At 43.8% G+C, this 23,756-nt stretch overlaps 1 long non-coding RNA gene across 1 annotated transcript; it reads right to left on the bottom strand.

Moving 5' to 3' along the window:
- Positions 1-6,627: 6,627 nt before the first annotated feature.
- On the bottom strand, positions 6,628-14,949 carry LOC143267845 (uncharacterized). The gene is made up of 3 exons (XR_013043455.1): positions 14,771-14,949; positions 13,125-13,446; positions 6,628-6,845 (listed from the first exon to the last, which is right to left on the bottom strand). It is a non-coding gene; the product is annotated as an uncharacterized LOC143267845 (long non-coding RNA).
- Positions 14,950-23,756: the final 8,807 nt, after the last annotated feature.

Below are 23,756 nucleotides of genomic sequence, written 5' to 3'. Positions count from 1 at the left end.
CATGTATGTTATGGACCACATATATGGCTGGTGTCCAAAGAGTTCAGAAAAGGGAATTTGATCCCATTGGAATTATGGATAGTTGCGAGCCAACATGTGGGTTCTGAGAACTTAACACAGATCCTCTGCAAGGACAAGTGTTCTTAACCCCTGAGCATCTCTCTGGCCTCTGTTTTGTTTTTCCTATGCTTATTGGGAAACTGGATTTTTTAATTCCTACTCCTCATCATTTACTCTTGAAAATGATGAGTCCTTCTCACCCTCTCATTGAATTGGAATTCAAATCCTGGGTTTATTCTGTGTTGAAGTCTTTGAGGCTGCACACAGAAAGTATACTTTCCCTTAATCTATGTATGTTTTCAGTGCTTTACAAGCACCCTTTGAAGAACAGGAGTTTTTTCATTTAAATCAAGCACAATTCATTTTTTTAATCTCTTATAGTGGGTTTCTGTCCTAAGAAATATTGTCTTTCCCAAGTTTACAAAAAAAAAAGTTAACTGGTGGTTTTCTTATTTTTAGAAGTACAGTAGTTTCTTCATTCAGTAGATGCCATGCTACAGGTTACCTCTACATGAGCCAATACAGGGGAGAGTCAGAAGAGAAACAGGAAACTATGCCCAGGGAGAAGGAAGAAGATCTCCAGAACCCAGACAGGATGAGAATGGATACCTGGCCAACAAAACAGAACAAGATGTGCAATTCAGAGAGAGCCTCGGCTATATAATTCTCAGCTAAGGGAAGGGAAGCAGAAACATTAGGAATCCAGGAAGTTTGATCTGAGGAGCCACAGGTGAGTGAGAGAACTCAGCTGGATCACAGATGACAAAGCTAAGTGTGGCCAGCAGAGACCCTGGCATGCAAAGAAGGAAAATTACTGCTGATCCCATAGATCGAGTGTAGCATGAATCTTAAAAGTTCTTATTAATAAAATCAAACCCGAGGCCAGTTATTGGGGTCAATGCTGGTAGATCAGAGAGACAGAATAAGCCACAGCTATCTCACCTCGCCAGTTCCTCAGCTGGTCCTGTTTCCTCAGACTGGAAGCTTCTGTGTCCTCATCCAGAATGAATCTCAGCTGAACTGTGTTGCTCCATAGCCTGAAAGCTTAACCAGGCCAAATGCTTAACCAGGCCAAAGCCTCTAGTTTCTGGTCCTCACGCCTTATATATCTTTCTACTTTCTACCACCACTCCCTGGGACTAAAGGCTGGCTTTCTGGGATTAAAGGTGTGTGTCACCATGCTTGGCTATTTCCAATGTGGCCTTGAACTCACAGAGATCCAGAGGGATTTCTATCTCTGGAATGCTAGGATTAAAGGCGTGTGCTATCACTGACTAACTAGTGGCTTGTCTGTTCTCTGACCCCAGATAAGTTTATTAAGGTACACAATATTTTGGGGAAAACAATACCACCATAATCGAGAATAAGACCTATCACAATTTTGAGCCAAATTTGAAGCAAACTTTATTTAAATACAGCCAGGAGGATGGGTTCTGGCCAGGACCATCCCAGGGTTCCCAAGAAATGACCATGAGTCACATTTTGCAGAGGCTTAAAAATGCAAAAACCATAGGGCCACTGTTTTTCCCATTAGGTCTGATCAGGAGCAAGCAAATATCCTGATATACTTCCTGCCTGCTTACCTCCCACCTACATCCAATCAGGGGCAAGTGTACATCCTGATGTATTCTCTGCTCACATACCTGTAGACGAATTGCTAAATGGTCTTATTAATAAAAAAAAAAATTAGAGCCAGAAATTGGGGTTAAAGCCTGAGAGAGATCAGAGGAATAGGAAAAGCCACAGCTAACCTCACTTCACCAACTCTGCAGCTTCCAAAGTGAGCTACTTCCTGTCTACCCACGCCTATATGCCTTTCTGTTCTGTTCTCTCATTTGCTCTCTCAGCCCAGCTACATCACTTCCTCTTCCTGCCCAGCCCTGTCACTTCTGTCTGTCTGTACAGACCTCCAGACCTCTATGGTTAGTGCTGGGATTAAAGGCGTGTGCCACCATGCCTGGCTCTGTTCCCAGTGTGGCCTTGAAATCACAGAGATCCAGACAGATTCCTGCCTCCCAAAGTGATAGGATTGTGTGTGCTACCATTGCCTGACTTCTATGTTAACATAGTGGCTGGCTTTTTCCTCTGATCCTCAGGTAAATTTTACTGGGGACACAATACATCATCACACATACCTCCTGTTCACATGTGATCAAGGACATCCAGTGCAGATGGGTCAAACATAGGACAAACGGGAACTTACCTTAACCGTCTTAATTGCAAACAGAACTCTTAACCTGCAAGGTATATTTTTCCCACTTGATCTCCCATTAACTTTCAAGGTATATTGTTCTTGTTCCTGTTTGGATTACCAGACACTTGTCCCATAGACTCAGCAACCGCACAAACGATAGGAACAAGAGTCCACAAGCTCAACAGATCCTCCCCACTTCCAAGCATGGAATTGGTTTCTAGTTCTCAGAGACTCAGAAACAAACTGTTCCAGCACAGCTCCCCACCCCTCTCTGCCCTTGCAGTCCCCCCATTTTTATTACATGTCTTAGTCAGGGTTCTATTGCTGTGAAGAGACATCATGACCACGACAACTCTTATAAAGGAAAACATTTCATTGGGCCTGGCTTACAGTTCAGAGGTTCAGTCCATTATCATTATGGCTGGAAGCAGGGCAGTGTGCAGGCAGACATGGTGCTGGAGAAGGAGCTGACAGTTTTATGTCTGGATTGGCAGAAGAGAATGCTGCACTGGGCCTGGCTTGAGCATCTGAGATCTCAAAACCTGCCCCCAGTGACGCACTTCCTCCAACAAGATAGCACCTATTCCAACAAGTCACATCTCCTAAAACTGCCACTCCCTGTGAGCCTATGGGAGCCATTGTCTTTCAAACCATTTATTTACTATTCCCCTCTGTGCGTTTATCTAATTTTGTTTATATACCTTTTTCATTTAGGGCTGCTGTCTTGGTTACTGTCCAATTGATATGAAGAGACGCCACGACCGAGGCAGCTTATAGAAGAAAGCATTTAATTGGGGACTTGCTTATAGTTTCAGAGGGTTACTACATAATCATCATGTTGGGGAGCATGGCAATAGGCAGGCAGGCATGGTGCTGGAACAGTAGCGGAGAGCTTACATCTTATCTGCAAGATCGAGACGGGGGGGGGGGGGCGAGACTGGGCCTGGTGTGGCCTTTTTAACCTTTCTGAGCCCACCCCAGCAACACACTCCTCCAACAAGGCCACACCTCCTAATCCTTCCTAAACAGTCCACCAACTGGGAACCAAACATTCAAATATTTAGCCTACGAGGGTCATTCTCGTTCAAATAACCACATTCCATTCCATGGATGGTAGCCATACCATAATACAAAATGCGTTTAATCCAACTTCAAGAGTCCCTGTAGTCTTTCACTGCCTCAACACTTTAAAAGTCCAGTCACTTCTGAGACTCAAGGTGCTATCTAACTGTAACCCTCTGTAAGCTAAAATTAAATGACATGCATTCAGCATACAACGACATAGAATATATATTACCATTCCAGAAGGGGGGCAAGGAGTGCAGTGAGGAAACACTGGACCAAGGAAGACTGAGACTTGTCAGGGCAAACTCCACAGCCTGACTTGGATGGCTCTTCCAATCCCACCCTCCTTCCAGGAACCTGTCAGGGCAAACTCCACAGCCTGACTTGGATGGCTCTTCCAATTCCACCCTCCTTCCAACTTTGCTGACTGCAACACACTTCTTTCTCTCTTGGGCTGGTTCCACACTCTGCCTGTAGCTCTCCTTGGCAGATATCCATGGCTCTAGCACCTCTAACATCTTGGGGTCTCCAAGGCAATCCAGGCTTCATCTTTACAGTTTCATGCAATGGTTTCCCTGGACCCTCATGCAGGGACTCCTCTGCCACATACCTGAACTCCATGGCTTTCCTTAACCACACAGAAAGATTCCATAACCCCTTTATTCCTGTAGCCTTAAATCCAGAACCTCAAGACTGGACCTGCCAAGTTCTGCTGCATGCTGGGGCTGGAACCTGGCCCTCTCCTTGAATTACATTTGTGTAAACTTTGATTTGTTGGTGCTCTTTAAACTGAGGGACTCTCTTGGGCTTGTTTCTTTCCCAAATTGCAGGATTAGCTGCATGGAGCCTTGCCCTGAGGACACCACTCCTTTTATTCTATTTTTCCTTACCTCCTCATCTCTTTGAGCCACGCTGGCCTGTCTGATGCCACGCTCCCAGTCATGGTGATCATGGACTCACCCTCTGAAACTGTAAGGAAGCCCTCAACTAAATGCTTTCTTCTATGAGCTGCCTGGGTTATGGTGTCTCTTCACAACAATGGAATAGTAAAAGGTGTAAGTTGCTACCAGGGACTGGGGTATTGCTGTGACAGGCCTGACCATGCTACTGTTTGAAGGACTATGGAAGACTTTGGGACTTAGGACTAGAAAAGCAGTTGAACTCTATAAGCAGGACTCCTTGTAGGAGCTTGGAAGACAGTAGTGCTGAGGGTGATTTGGACTATGGAGGCCTGGCAAAGGATGTCAGAGGGGGCGAATGTTAGACACCATTCTTGTGATGTTTTAACAAAGAATGTGGCTGCTTTTTTCCCCTTGTCCTAAGAATCTTCCTGAGGCTAAATGGAAGAGTTTGGGATTAATGTCATTGGCAGAGGAGATTTCAAGGTAACCTAGTGCTGACTATGTGATGTGGTTATTAGTGATCATTCTTAAGCAGATATACAATAAAAAGGGGGGAAATGAAGCAAAAGGAGATATGAAATGAACAGTTTGAGGAAAAAGAGCATCAGGAAGTTTAATGTTGGAGCCAAGGCCTATTACCTAATAGTTCCGCAATGGAACTCACATCTGTGACAACAGTTGTCTAATTGGACTTAAGATCCACTCAAGAGGAGGGAAATCATGGCTTGTGCTAGAAACCTACCCAACTCCCCAGGGATAATGAGGTCACAGATCTTAGGGGAGAAGCTACTGCTGCTCCTTTATTAGCACCATAATTACTAACTGTGTCCTAAAACTTACCCTTCTACCCGCAGAGAAGTGAGTATAAGGGACTTTTCTTTTGGTCTCGACTCAGGCATTCTTAGTAGTGGTGAATGCGAGAAGACCTGTCCAGCCCTCCTTTTGCAGCCTGAATTTTAATGGGAATATTTATTTACTGAAGAATATTTTATATTTCCCAGCCCCCTATGATATATGACTTTAAGTTGAAAATACTTTGCAGTTGGGCAGTGGTGGTGCACATCTTTAATCCCAGCACTCAGGAAGCAGAGGCAGGTGGATCTCTGAGTTCAAGGCCAGCCTGGTCTACAGAGTGAATTTCAGGATAGCCAGGGCTACCCAGAGAAACCCTGTCTTGAAAAAAAACAAAAAAAAAAAAACTTTTCAAAACTATTGATGTCCCCAACATTTTTATCTCTAAACCACTATATAAAAGTCATAGACATTTTCTAATATCAGATTACCTTTTATTTCAGCAAATTACATTTGACAATTTCTACAATTATGTAACCACACAAAGTTGCTCACATGTTAAAGGTTTAGTCTGCTGCTGCTGGGTTTTGAGAGGCAATAAATTATGGGGCCTCTAACTTCATCCCTGGATAAGTCCTATATTGGGACTTTCTTTGCAATGTCAGCTCTTGAATGACATGGAGATTTTTTTTTTTTTTTGGTTTTTCGAGGCAGGGTTTCTCTGTGTAGCTTTGTGCCTTTCCTGGGACTCACTTGGTAGTCCAGGCTGGCCTTGAACTCACAGAGATCCACCTGCCTCTGCCTCCCGAGTGCTGGGATTAAAGGCGTGCACCACCACCGCCCGGCCGACATGGAGATTTTTTATTAATCATGAAAGTTTGGCCTTTGCTTAGGTTTGTTCCCATATAGCTCTTAAAACTTAAATTAACCCATTTATATTAATCTACATTCTGCCACATGGCTATTACCTCTCCTCAGCACCATACATCCGACTTCCTCCATGTCTGACTGGTGAATCTCCTCCACCTTAGATTCTCTCCCAGAGTTCCTATCTCCACCTGGAAGTCCCATCTATCCTCTCCAGCCTAGCAACTGGCCATTCAGCTCTTTCTTAAACCAATCAGAAGGTGCCTTAGGCAGGTGAGGAAGAACAGAGACACAACTTTACACAATGTACAAAAAGATTATCCCAACAGAATCCAATGACTTATCTGATTAAGACAATCAGGGGCTAAGCTTAGTTAGAGTGAGTAGGTCACTGGCTGGGAGAATGCCTTTGAAATACATCATGCCTCCATATACTTCTCTGTCTCTCAACTTCCTGGCTACCATGACATGAGTAGCTTTTCTTCCACACTCTGACATCTGTTCTGTCTCAGCAACATGTGGGCCCAGAAGAAATGGAGTCAAGTGACCACAGGCTAAGACTCCTGAAACCATGAGCCAAGATAGACAGTCCTCTGCTGTGGATATCGCTCTATATAAATAAAACACTGATGGCCAGTGACCAGGCAGGAAGTATAGGCGGGACAAGGAGAGAGGAGAATTGGGGAAACAGGAAGAAGGAGGAGGAGACACTACAGCCACCACCAGGACAAGCAGCATGTAAAGATGCCGGTAAGCCACCAGCCATGTGGCAAGGTATAGATTTATAGAAATGGGTTAATTTAAGATGTAAAAACAGTTAGCAAGAAGCCTGCCACAGCCATACAGTTTATACGTAATATAAGCGTCTGAGTGATTATTTTATACGTGGATTGTGGGACTGCGGGGTTTGGTGGAACCTGGAGAGAAGCCCTCCAGCAACACAGTCCTCCCTTGTTTTCTCAAAACTGAAAAACAAAAACAAAAAACTGACTGTTAGGTCAAAATCCAAGACAAGTCCCACCCAGTACCCATGACTCCTCCCCGTTCTGCCTGCGTCACTCAGTACCTGTGGCTCCTCCCAGCTCACCCAGCATCACCCAGTACCCATGATTCTTCCCAGCTCTCCCATCATCACTCACTACCCATGGGTCCTCCCTCAGTACTTATGGCTCCCCCCGCCCAGCACTTCTCACCCACCCCCTCCACAAACCCGTCCCTCCCAGGTGTGGGGCTTCCCTCCCTTTCCCCCAGCCTGATCCCTATATAACAGCCATTTTAGTGACACCAGTCTCTTGGCCCCAGGCTACCTCTCTTGGTTGGTGGCTCTGCTCTTGCTCTCCCTCCCCCTCTCTCTTCTCATGGTCTGGTTTAGTCTGCCAGCCATGTTCAGCCTAGACTCTTCCCTCTGCCTGCTTTCTCCCTTATATCTACAGTAAAAATCATCTCCATGCTTTGAGTAGTCATGTCCTTTCATTTCATTTTTTTCTTTCACTGAGAATGCAATCAATGGTCTGGTGGTGAAAAATAAAGGGCTAAAATTATATTGTATTAAAATTTTATAAGGGTACGCAGTGAATATTGTCAATATAATGTTTGGCTCTCTGCGTTTGTGTGGCCAAGTGTGCCAGAAAAAGCTGACTTTTCTAGCAAAGCCTCTCCCTTGATTATCTGTTGGCCCAGAAAGATGGCCATTACCACATGTTTTCCTCATATATGGAGCCTAGATTTTAACTTTTTTGGTTCATTGGCATGTGTCCTGGCTGGTTTTCTGTGGACTTGAAACAAACTAGAGTCATCAGAGGAAGGAGCCTCAGTTGAGGAAATGCCTCCATGAGATCCAGCTGTAAGGCATTTTCTCATTTAGTGATCAAGAGGAGAGGGTCCAGCCCATTGTGTGGTGGTGCCATCTCTGCACTGGTGGTCCTGGGTTCTATAAGAAAGCAGCTGAGCAAGCCTTGGGAAGCAAACCAGTAAGCAGCACTCCTCCGTGGCCTCTGTATCAGTTCCTGCTGCCAGAATCTTGCCCTGTTTGAGTTCCTGTCCTGACTTCCTTCAGTGGTGAACAGCAATGTGCAAGTGTAAGCTGAATAAACCTGCTGTGGTATAATGTTCTGTACATTGTAAAGATCTGTCATTCATATTGGTTTTAAAAAACACTGATTGGCCAGTAGCCAGGCAGGAAGTGTAGGTGGGGTGATCAGACTAGGAGAATTCTGGGAAGAGGAAAGGCAGAGACAGAGTCGCCAGCCAGGCGCAGAAGAATTAAGATGAGAATGTTGTACTGAGAAAAGTTACCAAGCCACGTGGCTAAACACAGACAAGAACTATGGGTTAATTTAAGCATAAGAGCTAGTCAGTTATAAGCCTGAGCAATAGGCCAAACAGTTTGTAATTAAGCCTCTGTGTGTTTATTTGGTACTGAACATCTGCAGGACTGGATGGAACAGAAATTTCTGTCTACAATTGGAGCTCATTGTGGGGTATTGATTCATATAGACCTGATAAAGCTTTAAAAGGTTCTTAATGGACAGAAATGGAGCTTCACTGGGCTTCCTGTAATAGAATTTTCCCTGGTCCCTGCGCTGAGAAAATTCCCTCCCAGAGTCCTAGGGAAGACACTATGTCTGGTGTGGGGTATCTGAAGGAAAAGAATCTACGTACACCATGCTCTCTGTCTGTTTACTTTATTCCTCTATGACAAAATTCTGTCTGTACAGCTTCAGCTCTATCCTCACACTCAGCTCCTCTCTGTGCCCACTTTTCCTGTCCTCATAGTTTTAGTAAGCTCCTACACCTTTGACCTCATCCTTGTCCTCTGTTCCCTCTGTCCTACATTTTTCTTTCCTTGCTCCTTACTCCTGGCTCTGAGAAAACTCTATAAGAGATCTGCCTCACCATCTACAGAATCTCTGCCTTCTTCCTTTTCTCTGGCCATGAAGTTCTGTCTACTCTCTACAGAAAACGGCCTTGTTCTTCCACTCTTCACCATGTGACTCTCTGCCTGCCTCTGGAATCCCACTCCAGCCCTTTCTGCACCTGGTTATGCAAAGAATCTTATTGTCCTCAGTCAATTGCTTTGGACTGTCACTAGGCTTGAAGGTAAGGGATGGTCTGAGCTTCCTTTGCACAAGAAACAAAGCTATGCACCTACAGACTGCTTGTCTCCTAGGCTCTGTGGGGGGAGTTAGTTACCTAGAGGATCAGTGTCTGAGAAGCTTACACTGTTTGCCAAAATGGTCTAGTAGAAAGTGTATGGGCCCACAAGAATTTCATAGCAGAAGACAGCGGAAACATTAAAAACTAAATAGCACCAAATATCCCATGATAAATGGCTTCCTCTAGAAAAATACCTTGAAATTTCTAGGTATAGCCTTAATACACAGCTGAATCTCTATAATATATTCTTGTGGCCTGAAAGATTCCTGGTCTTGAAGTCTCATGCCAGCAGCAGCACAGAGAGGTATCTCCCAACAGCTGCCTGAGAGATGGAGCTGGCTGCCAGGTGCCATGAGCTAAGCAGTGTGGCAGATTTCTGCAGTCTCTCTCATAGGCCAGGGTTACAGAGAGGATTCTTCCAGCTGCTGCCTGCAGGCTGGAGAGCACAGTCTTGGGCTTGAGAGTACAGGCATGCTACTTAATACTGCTTCCCAGAATTGGGGAGGTAAGGGTGACTCATAGGTACCTGCTCCATGTTGAAAAACTGAGCAGGGCAGAGCCAGCAGCCAAGGCTGCCACTTCAGTCCTAGCCATGTTGCAGTTTAGAGTAATGGTCAGAAAATGATCACAGATACACAATAAAGCAGATTCAGATGGGAAAAACCTAAACAGATTACAGTGTGTTTAAAACTCTATGTAAGCTTGAGAGAGAGAGAGAGAGAGAGAGAGAGAGAGAGAGAGAGAGAGAGAGAAGGGCAGAGAAAGTTCTTAAAAAGAAATAGAATAATAAAAAAAGAAAGCCATGTAAAGATGGAATATGCACAGAGAGTCTGAATACTGTATATTATTATGTTGTCTTTGGGATTTTTTTTTTTAACTACAGAGAGACATTTGATTGTGAGAGCTGCTAAGTTAAACCAACATATATATTTTAAAGGTATTTTGACTTCAAAATTTGGGTTTAAGAATATGTTGCAGCTGGGTGGTGGTAGTGCACGCCTTTAATCCCAGCACTCAGGAGGCAGAGCCAGGCAGATCTTTGTGAGTTCTAGGCCAGCCTGTTCTACAGAGCGAGATCCGGGACAGGCACCAAAACTACACAGAGAAATCCTGTCTTGAAAAAAACAAAAACAAAAAACAAACAAAAAAAAGAATATTTTGCTTTGGAAAAGAGGTTCTGCTTTTGTTTCCACAGAAGATGAGAACCTGAGGATTGCTTCCAGGTAAATATGGTTTGATTGAGCAATACAGCTTGAAAAATCTCCAATGGAAACAGGTGGCCCAGATGATCCAAGGTTTCAGAGCACCCCTTTTGCAGTTTCCTCTGAGTTCTGTGTCCAGAAAGGCTTTAAGGCTGCTGGCTGAGATGATCCAGCCTCACAGACTACTCCAGTCAGGACTTGACCATATTCCTAAATTTTCTTTGGGTCCTGATAAAATTAACTGTAGCAGGAATCTTAAAAGTTCTTATTAATAAAATCAAACCCGAGGCCAGTTATTGGGGTCCATGCTGGTAGATCAGAGAGACAGAACAAGCCACAGCTATCTCCCCTTGCCAATTCCTCAGCTGGTCTTGTTTCCTCAGACTGGAGGCCTCTGAGTCCTCATCCGGAATGGGTCTCAGCTGAACTGTGCTGCTCGAAAGCCTGAAGCTTAACCAGCCACATGCTTAACCAGCCAAATGCCTAACCAGCCAAAATCTTCTAGTTTCTGGTTCTCACGCCTTATATATCTTTCTGCTTTCTACCACCACTCCCTGGGATTAAAGGCTGGCTTTCTGGGATTAAAGGCGTGTGTCACCATGCTTGGCTATTTCCAATGTGGCCTTGAACTCACAGAGATCCAGAGGGATTTCTATCTCTGGAATGCTAGGATTAAAGGTGTGAGTGCCACCATTTTCTAGCCTTTGTATCTAGTGGCTGTCTGTTCTCTGACCCCAGATAAATTTATTAGAATACACAATACCACCACAATTAACAGTGTCCCCAATCAGCACAAAGTAGCCCAGAAAGCTACTCCTACATTCCCCAAAAAATGTATTATAGATGTTTGTCTTTGTTTAGAGGGTTTGGTTACAAATTGTTATTGTTCATAGTCAATCTCTTTCTAAAAGAAAAAAGGGAGATATGATATAGAAGTAATACGATAAAAGGGTAGATTATTGAATCTACTTTAATCGATAAAACAATTATTAATCTTACATACTTTTCATTGGTATGGATTTTTGGTTTACTAATACAAATTTCAGGTCAATTTTGTTATACTGTATGTATATTTCTACTCTTATTTAAGGTATTATGTTTATGTAACTCATTTAAAATTGTGATGTATAATTAAGAAATACAGATTAATAGTCATCTATGATAATCAAACTTAGTCATGTTAGTTAAGTTTTCTAGGAATACAAAGATATATTTCCATTAGGTAGGTAATCTTCAAACATTTCAAAGACCTACAGAATATGGCATTTAAAATGTTTTAAGAACTTAGACTTTTCTGGACAGTGAGACATGTCTGCTCCTGGCAGCACCAATTACTTCAAAGAAGATGATGGGCATCAAGGAAACTTGTTGTGGAGTTTGCTTACAATATGAAAAGGGCTAGCCATTTGAGCAAGAAACTGCTCTTGCCTGGACTACTTGACAGTATGTTGTATAATCTGGACATGCAGGGCCTATAGGAAAAATGACAACTGAACTTTGCCAAAACAAGGCAAGATGGTCCTTCAGGTTCTTGCTTCATAGAGGAAACTGCCAGACATTCTGCAGGACACAGAGAAAAGTGACTGGTGAACTTTGCCATAATAGGCTAAATGGTTCTCCAAATTTCTTGCTTCACTGAAAAATATGCCAGAAACTCTAGGCCTGTAGGCTGAAGATGGATGCCCCAACATTACAGAGGAACTTTGGGTGAATGTCTAGCTAGACAGATGTCTCTGTCATTTTTAGAATTTTAGAAGTTGCTTGCACTTCCTCTTTACTCAGGTAATATATCCTTCTGGAGTCTTTGATGGAGTTGAAGGCTAGCTAGTTATAATTATAGTTTTCCTTAGTTATAATAAAAGATAAATTAGATATGAAACTTTTGACTCACAATGATAGGATAAGTGATAGAATATTTTCTTTAATTTTATCAAATGCAAATAGATATTGTAACTGTAATTATTGCTTGATAACTCTTTTGTTATATGTAGTTTTACAATGCCAAAATAAAAAAACTTTCCTTTTGATTAGACAGAAAAGGGGAAGTGCTGTTTGATGGTCTATGTACCACATCTTCCCCACAATCATGGTAAAGAGTGTTCTCATCACCCAAAATGTTTACTTAGTCCCAGATACAACTGGGACCAAGACAACTGATGACCCACTTTCTAGTGCCAGGATCAACTTGCCTTTGAACACTTTCATGTGAACAGGGCCAGACTGCCTATGTTCTGTTGAGCAAGACTCATTTACTTTAACCTAATTTTTGAGACTCCCACAGGTATGCACTTGTTGCTGTGATAAGATTCCATCATGTGAAGCCTTGTTGGCCCTCCCATCTACTGATAATTATCTATTCTATGTCTGGCTCTAACACAAATAGTCATGGGCAGGTCTTTGCTTGAGTATATATTCATTTCTCTAGGAGACGTATCTAGAAAGGGAATGGCCAGTCAGTCACAAGGTTTAACTTTGTAACCAGCAACTGTTTCCACCATGATTGTAACATTGTCAAGAATGTATGCAGTTTGGTTCTCCTGTTTCCTCACCAACATTTAATTAATATGGTCAGGTTTTGCTTATGAATTCAGTACCATCTGTTCTAAAGCTTGTTGGCCGCTCATCTTTATGGAGATTCTGTCCAGACCTTAGTGCTTGAAGCTGTTGGTCTGTGGCCCCATCTTGGTCCTTTTCCAATGGTTTCACCTTCTCTAGGGCCTGGAGGACCTATCAAGCCAAGTCTTTCTACCACAGATGATGTGCCTTGGAATTATGCAATCAGTCTACTGTCCTTGGATCTTGGCTATGGAGCCAACCTCAAAATTGCCCAGAACATAAAAATATTGAACTATGGAAAGAGCTCATATGCAGAAGCAGCCCTTGTACCTTTCCAAGCTGGTCTGCTGTTTCTTGGATGCTGTGTTGTTACTGTTGCTGGGGGCAGAACCCAGGGCTTCCCATGAGCATGCCACTGTCATTGGGTACACCCATAGATTCTGGGGTAGATCTTGAGGTCAATCATGTTGATTTCCGCTGACTCTGGGTGGCTCTTCTTTGCTGTCACTTTCCTTGGCTCTCTGGTTGCCTAGTGGTGCGCCGTTTAGCTTGCTGCTTTCAAAGAGCTGCTAGAGCATGAGGCTCTTAATCTCAGGGTTGTGGGTTCATGCCCCACGCTGGGTGCCAATAATTATGATCAATCCACATGAGTCTATTAAAGGATAACAGAATTTATTAAGATATAAATTGAGGAAAAATGGAATAGACAGCAGAAGTCGTCCTCTGATCTGACTGGGAGTGAATGAGTCCAAAGTCTATTGTTCTCTGTGGACTCTTGGTATTGAAGTTTCTCTGCAATATGTTCCAGAGAGTCCATTCTTAGCGAAGGGCTTTGGAGCTCTTCTCTTGTGAATTCCTTTTCCCATGAGAAAAAAATTATAGAACATTCTCCAGTTAAGGGCAAGCACAGTGGCTTGCTTCCCTTTGAAGGAACCTGTTTGCGAGCAGTGTTCTGGAATCAGCTCCCTAATCTGGTCTTCTCAGTTGCCTTCCCCACCGTGAAACATCCCAAGGGCAAGGAGTGAAAGCGCTGGGTCTGGTCATCCTCAGCCTCCCACAGGCAGCATAGAGAGAAGCTCTGCTTTGCCAGAGACAGGACGATGAGCGACTCTTTGACTGCCTGGCTTCACCCTCTAGGGATTTAGCCTTTGCAGTATAGAGGAGGTGGAAGTGGGTAAGAAGTGCTGGCGATCTGCCTGGGCAGACTGAGAACTGGAGGTGGGAGCCTGTCATTGAGTTCACTGCCTGGGATGCAGTGGCTGTCATGCTGAGCTAGAAGAAAGAGAGAAGGGGCTATGGGCGTTTGCTGTCCTTACCAAAATTCAGGTTCTCTTGAGTAAGCATTTCTTTATGCGCTCTATGTCCCTGGGTCAGTCTCTAGAGCACTGATTCTTAACCTGTGGGTCATGACCTTTTTAGGTCTGATTTTGCAAATCAGACATTCATATTACAACTTATAAAAGTAGCAAAAATTATGTTATGAAGTAGCAACAAAAATAATTTTATGTTTGGGGATCACCAAAACATGGGGGAATAGATTAAAGGGAAGTTGAGAACTACTGCTCTAGAGGCTGTAAGTGGCTATTTTAATAATTTTATTTAAAAAATTTTCAGTTATGGATGCACAGAGCTAGCACACCTCCATTCTGGAAGTAAAGTGCCTGAAATTGTATTTTATTGTGGCTTTGTTTTACATGTCCCTAATAAGTAAAATGGGGAACGTTTTTGTTTTGTTTCAGATCCCCCTGGGCCATTTGCACTAACTACACTACGCCAGTTTGCCCTCTGGCCGCTGCCTGCCACCATTTCCTAGAGCTTTCCTATTCCGGATAGCAAAGAGGCAGGCCCTGCAGGCTCTCCCCAGGCTTCTGTATCACCTGGATTCTGGCTAAGTTTGGCTAACAGGGGACCCAAGAGGTTAGAGGGGAGGGAGAAGCCAGGGATTTCTCCCTTCCTTCCTCTGCCTCAGGCCTTACCTGCTGAAGTATGGGTGTCAGCTCCAGGCAGCCGGGCCCTCTGTGGCTCTGCTTCCGCTGGGCAATGCTGGTGCTTAGGTAATTGAGGGACAATTTTCTCCCGGTCTCCTATTTGGCTCCCAGCCCCTGTCATGTGGGTAACCTGTGGGCTGCAATAGATCCCTTCAGCTCCCGGTACTTGGACCAGTGTCTGATTTTCTAACATCGGTGAGGTCACAGGATAGAAGGAATTGTGCCAGAATGGAAAACTAAATGAAAATTAGGAAAGTATCAAACATTACACACATTGTGTGCATTTCAGGGAGATGATGATGTGATACTCAAGTAGGACCGAAGTTTTCCTAACACGTGATCAATAACCACACAGTTCTCTGGAAGAATGCCATGTAGGAAATGGAGTGCGTAGGTACGGTATCCACAAGATCAACCTGAAGAGCTAAGTGCTCGGGCATGGCAGCCATCATGTAGCCACCCCACCCCTCCACCCCCTCCACCCCCCACCTTATGCACACAGACGATGGGAGAGACTATACAGCTGGGACAGGAAACCTGAGGCAAAGAATTTGAGGACTGGCTGAACCTGTCATTCAGCCTTGATCGGATGCTTCTCTCCTCTTTATTATCAGTTATCAAATTGCTCTTACAAAACTGAAGAACCATCACAATTGTGCTCCAGAGCAGGTGGGGGTCAGGTTTCACCGAGGATTTTACCTCTGGATACTTGGCTATAGGGGGAAAACAGAAATCAGAAATAAAGAAAACTATAATTGTTATTATAAGTAAGTATAAATTAATATATTAAGAAATTACAATTGAATTAACACATTAATTATATTTTCCTTCTCTAAATCATAGTGAAGATGCATAATTAACTTATTCATTTTCTAAATATTTTTATTGCCTGATCTTGTTCTTAGACAAAAGACAGAACACAGATGAAATTGGATGCAACAACTGTAGAAAAATACAAAAGAATATTTACCCATATTCTAGATGATAGAATGTAAATTTTAACCAAAAAAAAACCCCACATTATTACTTTAAGTATAGATTGAGAAATGTATGGAAGGAAACTGAAGGCCAAAGCACTGCAAAGTATATCTAAAAACTTTCAGAACCTAAAGTTTAGTTACGTGTTCTCAAATTAGAGCAAGATTCCGAGAACAACACTTTGATAGACTTTGAAAGGTAATGTCAATAATTCACTGAAAAATACTATGTGAAGGGCTGAAGAGGTGGCTCAGTGGTTAAGAACACTGGCTGCTCCCTCAGAGGACCTGGACAATTCCCAGCACCCACAGAGCAGCTCATAATCATCTGCAACTCAAGTTCCAGGGGACTCAACACCCTCTTTTCATGTACAGACATAAGTACAGCCAAAACCCCCATACTCATCAAATAAAAAATTAAAGAAATGACAATAATGATAAAAAAAATATCCTCCATGTTACAAACAGTGTTAGTTGTACATGTGAATGGGCTTCACCATAATGTTTCCACCATGCACACAGCCTGCTCATTTCAAATCCAGCTTCCCATTTTCTAACCCCCATCCCAGGCCTATCCCGTTCTCCAGCTGCTGCTTTCAGGTCAACTATTAGCTTCTATGTATCAGAGAGCACACAGCACTTACCCATCTTATTTCTCCTAACACAGTTCTCTCCAGTTCCATCCATTTATCTACGTATTTCAGAATTCTGTTCTTCTTTACAGGGGTTCATGTACCCCACTGCGTGCATGATTTACAACTTTGGAATCACAGAGCCGTCTCCCCAGCCCCTTACGGAACCACAGAGCATCGTCTCCCCAGCCCCTTACAGAACCACAGAGCATCGTCTCCCCAGCCCCTTACAGAACCACAGAGCGTCATCTCCCCAGACCCTTACGAAACCACAGAGCATTATCTCCCCAGCCCCTTACGGAACCACAGAGCATCGTCTCCCCAGCCCCTTACAGAACCACAGAGCATCGTCTCCCCAGCCCCTTACAGAACCACAGAGCGTCATCTCCCCAGACCCTTACTGAACCACAGAGCGTCATCTCCCCAGACCCTTACAGAACCACAGAGCATCGTCTCCCCAGCCCCTTACGGAACCACAGAGCATCATCTCCCCAGCCCCTTACAGAACCACAGAGCATCATCTCCCCAGCCCCTTACGGAACCACAGAGCGTCATCTCCCCAGACCCTTACGGAACCACAGAGCCGTCTGGCCAGCCCCTCTTACTGAACCACAGAGCTGTCGTCTGCCCAGCCCCTCTTACTGAACCCAGACCCTCTTACTGAGCTCTTCTCACCCCAAGGTTTCCTGTCATTCTTTTTCTCACCCCAAGGTTTCCTGTCATTCTTTTTCTCATTTACGTTGGGTATTTTCTTCCTGCTATCATGGTCTTGCTCACTTTCTCGGAGCTCACTGAGCTTTTCATAGTAGTTTTTGAAAACTCTGTCTTGGGGCTGGAGAGATGGTTACGAGCACTGACTATTCCTCCAGAGGATCCAGTTCAATTCCCAGTACCGCATGATGACTCGCAACCATCTGTAACTCCAGTTCCAAGGAACCCAACACCTTCTAGCCCCTCAGGCACCAGGGACACAGACATGCATGCAGGCAAAAATGCCCATATGTACAAATTTAAAAACTTAATAAATCTAAAAGTCTCTCTATCAATATATCCCTTTGTCTCTGTCTCTGTCTGTCTGTGTATGTGGTGTGTGTGTGCAGTGTGTGTTTGTGTGAATGGTGTGTGTGGTATATATATATTTGGGGTGTGTGTGTGTATTTGGTGTGTGTGGTGTGTATGTGTGCAGTGTGTGTGTGGTATGTATGTGTGTGGTATGTGTGTAGTGTGTATGTGTGTTTGGTGTGTATGTGTATGGTGTGTGTGGTGTGTGGTGTGTGTGTGTGTGTGTGTGTGTGTTACTGAGATTAAACAGAAGGCCTTACATGTGGCTCTGCCACTGAGCTGTATCCCCTGGCCAGATCTCCTAAGCTCTTTATCAGGCATTACACCCATATCAGTTTCCATGGGCTATATTAATAAAAAAAACAATTTGTTCTTCTGAAGCCATCATGTTACTGGGTTTCCAATTTTCTGATGCTCCTAAAATGAATCCCTTGTACCATTTTTGCGAGGTAGCCTTCTCGGTAAGCAGCTTTATCTTTAAGGTGAGCTGAAGTGTGCATTGTTATTCAACACTATCTTTATTTAGCTAAAGAACATGGTACAGCTTTTTTGGCTGAAATGGATGACTTTGGGCACAATGCTTATGATGGTGGAGTCAGAGAGACTCACTCTCTAGGGACCAAGAAAGAATAGGAAGACTATAGCAGTGGGGAGGGGGTGGGGGCGTTTCTCACTGTCTATCTATTTCCGCAATATAATGGGAGGCCCCGATGGGACAGTTCAGGGGTCCCTTGAGTACTGTTGATATAGTATCAAGTGACTGTGGCACTGGTAGCCCCGGTGGTAGGAGAACTAAAATATTTATCCCCTGTCCAGCCAAAGGTGTGGACCCAGATGCTTCCTCAAGAGGCAGTGATGTGAAGGGCAGCAGCTCCCTTTGGGCCCCCGCACCCACTGTGACAGTGAGTCAGCAGACAAGGTCTGGGAATAAGGCGGTGCTGAGACAGAGTCGGCTGGGCGTGGTCTTGCTCTTTGGCTTCCATGCAGTATACACACTCAGGAGCAGAGTGGCCCCTGTGTCCCAGCTTCCCCTCGTACAGACAGACGCCCTCAGCTGAAGTGTGCACACTGGAGCAGCACTATGGCTGCCTGAAACTGGAGGAAGTTCCTCTCTGTCCCTTTGTCTATAGACACTCAGGAATAGGACTGTGGGTAAAGCCTTAAATGAACTTGTGATTCATTATATAATAATGTAATAATTTATATAATATAATGAATTCTATAGGTGGCAGCCTTTAAACCCATCTATCATGTCTTTCCTCCAAGAAGCCTCGAGATTTAAAGATAATGTCAATGCATCTCCAGATTCTTATCTTCCCTAAGCTCAGTCCATCGCCAGCCCCAGAAGACACTGAGCAGCCTTGACACCTGCTCGGAAAGTGTCATGTTTTCACTTCTAGCTGAAGTGACGGGGTTCAGTGATGGTAAATCAGTGGGGAAAGCTCACTGTTGGGATAAGTATCAATTAGCACCTTCTTGCTTTCTTGATTTTTTAAACTATTGGACAGAAAAATAAATAGCAGTATTCCGGAGTCAATTGCGTCGAGGGTGGGTATGACAACACACTCCAGTGCTAGATAACTCCATAGACTCTCCTAGCTGGAGGATGTGGTAGAGGGGGGTCCAACCCTGGGTACCCTTGTCCCTAACTAGCAGCAGGTCCTGCTGGGAATGCCCATGTCCAGGGACAGGTATGAGCTCCTTCTCAAGCCCATAATGTAGCTCAGGGAAAGTGCACCATGCCCTACCCCCCCACCCCAGCCTCTTCCTGAAGCAGCCACATCCAGGACTGCTGGCACCATAGGACATCGCCCAAGAACTCCCGCTCCCCTGCCGCTCATCCGTGTGGACCCACCCAAAATCTCCCTGGGATACGCGACTCCCCATGGCTCCAGTCCCTCGTCTGGGTCCAAGGCCTCAAAGGAGATGGTGTTGGCAGCCGCTCCCTGAAGTCTCACCTGTCTCTGTCCAAGTTCTACCTTAGAAAGGGTGGTTGGTGTGACTCACAGAGGGCGCCACTGGGTTCTGAGGAGACTTGTGGGCACATGCAGGTCCTGACTGCCTTTAGGTGTGCCATGCCCGTTCCAGAGTCCCTGGAAAAAGTAGAAAAGGACAGGAAGATCACCAAGTGGAGTAGAGGCTGGAGGTGGCTGCAAGTCTGCTGTTGGGAGTTTTGGCATAGGGCAAGTCAGTCACTGAGCCATTTGGGGGCTGCCTTCTAAGACTGGTAGACCTGGGGAGAATGAAGACTGCGTGGTACCTAAAATCTAACGTAAGAACAAAATGTTCTTGTGAAAACAGGACAGGACCCTGGAATTTGTCGTCGTCGTCCGTTCCTGACAGTTGTTCATCTCTGCATCAGTCACAGAAGCCATCAACTAGCGCTTCTCAAAACAAGGGAGTGGTGTTTTGAAATGAACGACCACTTCTGCATCCAAAAAGAAAATCTAAGATGACAGAAAGACATCCAGATGTGGGACATCTGCTAATAAAAGGACCACACACTTCACACACCACACCACATGCATACATACAGAGAAGCACATTCGGTCACCATATCCGGCCAGGTCCTGGCTCAGACCCCCACTGTGGAGAATTAGGAAGGACAGAGGTTCAAGCCAAGGCAGCCTTGGGAACTCAATTATACAATGACCCAGGGCTTTAAAACAGAAGCTGCGAGGAACCGAAAGAAAGATGTCACCCGTGAACTAACAGTGTTTGAAGGATATACACCAAACAACTTCAGTGTGTTGACTTTTTAAAGACTCTGATTCATGGTTTTAAAAAAAAAATCAACATGGCCAAAGTTAATTCCAAGATCAACTGCATACACAGAAGAAAGTTATTGTTAAAATATTAAGTGTGATAATAGTGTTATAGTTTTATGAGTTTCTTATCTTTTAGAGATAAGTACCATATTAACAATAAAAAAAATCACCCTGAACTAACACAATGAAATCATGGGACATCCAGTTGACATATCTTTATGCTATGATGCTGCTAAAAACACAGTTTTGGAAGTATTAATATGAACTAATCTCCGAAGTGCATGCTAAATCTAAATGCATGTGTTCCCTTGTTATATCAAACTGGCTTTGTAGAACACCTTTGACAGAGGTACATTGTGGCAGAGTAAGAAAGTAGGTGAGAGTTGAAAGTGATTTTTTCCCACTGAATCAATGTGTGCATGCATGCATGCATGCATGTATGTGTGTATGTATGTGTGTATGTATGCGTGTGTATTATGTATGTATGTGTGTGTATTATGTATGTATGTGTATATATGTGTGTATGTATGTGTGTGTATTATGTATGTATGTGTATGTATGTGTGTGTCTCTATGTATGTGTGCGTATGTGTGTATGTATGTATGCATGTGTATATGTATGTGTATGTATGTATGTGTGTATGTGTGTATGTATGTGTGTATTATGTATGTATGTATGTGTGTGTATGTATGTATGTATGTGTATGTATGTACTATGAAGGGGGCAGCACTCTGCTTCTGCATCCTAAGTACCAGGATTACAGGAATGCACCAGTACTTCCTGTCACTCTAGAAGTTTTGAGCACTTTCCAGAAATATTTCTTTCTGTGGCTTCTTCTGGAGCCCTCACCAAAAACTCTGCTTCATTTTGACTACTTCAAAACCCTCTCCACAAAACTCTGTTTCCTTCATCTGCTGTGTGAGAATTCCTCACACCCCATACACCCTGCCTCACTGGCATAGCATCCACTGGTACACGGCTCTGCTGCCCGGGCACCTGAACTCGGGGCTCTTGCTAGACGCTGCCTGCCTGGGAGCAGCTGCCCACGCGGGACCTGGAGCCTGCACCGTGGCTGTGTGCCCAGCACTCTGCCTGGCCTCTGCCCTCCCAGACAGACAGCTCAGATCATTCTTCGAATCTCAGAGTCAAGGTTGTGTGGACCAGGGTAGAACTCTCTCACATACTGCGCTGCCTGCAAGCTCTGCAGAGAGCCCAGGGCATGCAACTTCTACGAGTCATCCCCCATGCTGGGGCAGGATTACATGACGCAGTCACGCATGTTCTTGTAAATAACCCGTACACCAGTCCACTAAGCTAGATATGTGCAGTTGTTCCTTTGTTCTGTCACTGATGCCTCATCGGGGTGATCTCCAGGGAAAATCACACAATAGATCGTCAATCTTTCTTTCTTTCTTTCTTTCTTTCTTTCTTTCTTTCTTTCTTTCTTTCTTTCTTTCTTTCTTTCTTTCTTTCTTTCTTTCTTTCTTTCTTTCTTTCTTTCTTTCTTTCTTTCTTTTTCTTTTCTTTCTCTCTCTCTCTCTCTCTCTCTCTCCCTCCCTCCCTCCCTCCCTTTCTTTCTTTCTTTCCTTCTTTCTTTCTTTTTTCCAACGATTGTTTCAAAATGATTCAATTTAAACTAATACTAGTATTGAGAAAGACTGGCCTATAGGAAGCTTTATTAAAATTTACTCATAGAGAGATGGCTCAGCGGCTAAGAGCACTGGCTACTCTTCCAGGGGTCCTGAGTTCTGTAATGAGATCTGGCGCCCTCTTCTGGCGTGCAGGTGTACATGCATGCAGAACACTATAATAAATCTTTTTAAAAAAAATGTGCTTGTAGGGCGGAAATTCCTATAAACATTCTTTATTTGCTCCAACCAAACCTAACCACAATGATTTTTGTTCTATATTTCTGGATATACCATCCATTCAATAATTATTTCCCAATAAACAGCTTCTCTTACTTCTTTTAGAATAGATCACTGGAGACTGGAGAGATGGCTGAGCAGTTAAGAGCACTGGCTGCTCTCCCAGAGGACCTGGCTTTATTTCGTGGCACCCATCTGGTGGCTAACTATCCATAACTCTAGTCCCAGAAGATCTGATGTCTCCTCGGTCACCACATGCACATGGTACACAGACATACATTCAGGCAAACACTCATACACATAAAATAAAAATAAATAAAACCTCCATTTTTTATAGTTTAGCACTGCCTTAGAAAATTAGCATATATGAATTTTCAGACACTTCCAAAATTGACTGCAGCTGAAGAAGGCTCAGGAGTGTTTTGGAAACCCCACCTTGCCTGTGGTCCTTGCTCTTCTAGCATCCCTCAATATAGCTGCTCCTGCCCAATGCTGGAGGGATCGTGTGCCATTTACTGCTGGCATCTTTAATTCCACATGCTCTCTAGTCCAAGAATCTGTACACCAGACTGCCTCCTCCTGCCCCTGTCTCCTCTGGTGCACAGCCTTCCCGAGATGCTGGGCCTCTCTGGTTTGGAGGCATGCACCACCTCAGCTGAGCTGCTTACTGCAAAGAGCGTTATGAAAGACTGATTGACCCTCAAGTCAAGGGCTTTCCACACCTTACATATCCATTGCAAATCTACCGTGCTACCGGCTTGCTGCAAGCGAGGGCCTCTGTGCAAGAATTGGGCTCCGTGATTATCCCAAGAAAGCCAAGGAACTAATTAACCATGCCTTCTGGAATTCAGTATTAAAAAGGGGGGGGGGAGGTTGCTGGAGAGATGGCTCAGAGGTTAAGAACACTGCTTGCTCTTCCAAAGGTCCTGAGTTCAATTCCCAGCAACCACTGGGTGGCTCACTGCCATCTGTAATGAGATCTGGCGCCCTCTTCTGGCCTGCAGGGATATGTGCAGACAGAACACTGTATATGTAATAAATAAATCTTAAAAAAAAAAAGCAGACTAAAAGAGGAAAGCATATAAGCAGACTAAAAGAGGAAAGGATATAAATATATAAAATGATATATAAAAGAGGGAAGTATATATATATACTTTATGTGTGTATATACATATATGTATACATATACATACACATACACACACACACATATATATATATATACAGAGAGAGAGAGAGAGAGAGAGAGAGAGAGAGAGAGAGAGAGAGAGACTAAAAGAGGAAAGCATATGATAGCCTCAAAAAAAACAGGGTGTGGGGGGGGGCAGGGGGGTTGATAAAACCCATTGCCTTTTGGAAGCATCTGTTAACAAATACGAACAGAACTGTTTTGTCAGAATCAAATGAAATATTTTTGCAAGATTGCTGTGTTGAAAACTATTGTACAAAGCTTTTTGGTATTTTTATATACTCTCAACAACAAATGTGAAAGATAGAAAACAGAAATATATAAATAGAAAAATAACATTTAGAAAAACATTAAAATTTATCTAATAAAGAAGTGTAAGATTCTTAATATCAAATATCAATTTAGTTGAAGGGGAATAATTCATGATACAACACACACACTACCTCTGAACAGGGCATTCAGCCTCATAGCACTATTT

This window comes from Peromyscus maniculatus, chromosome 11 (assembly GCF_049852395.1).
Source record: "Peromyscus maniculatus bairdii isolate BWxNUB_F1_BW_parent chromosome 11, HU_Pman_BW_mat_3.1, whole genome shotgun sequence".
Classification (NCBI taxonomy): Eukaryota; Metazoa; Chordata; class Mammalia; order Rodentia; family Cricetidae; genus Peromyscus; species Peromyscus maniculatus.
Note: the sequence above shows the minus strand (reverse complement) of the source record. Positions and strands in the feature narration are given on the sequence as shown.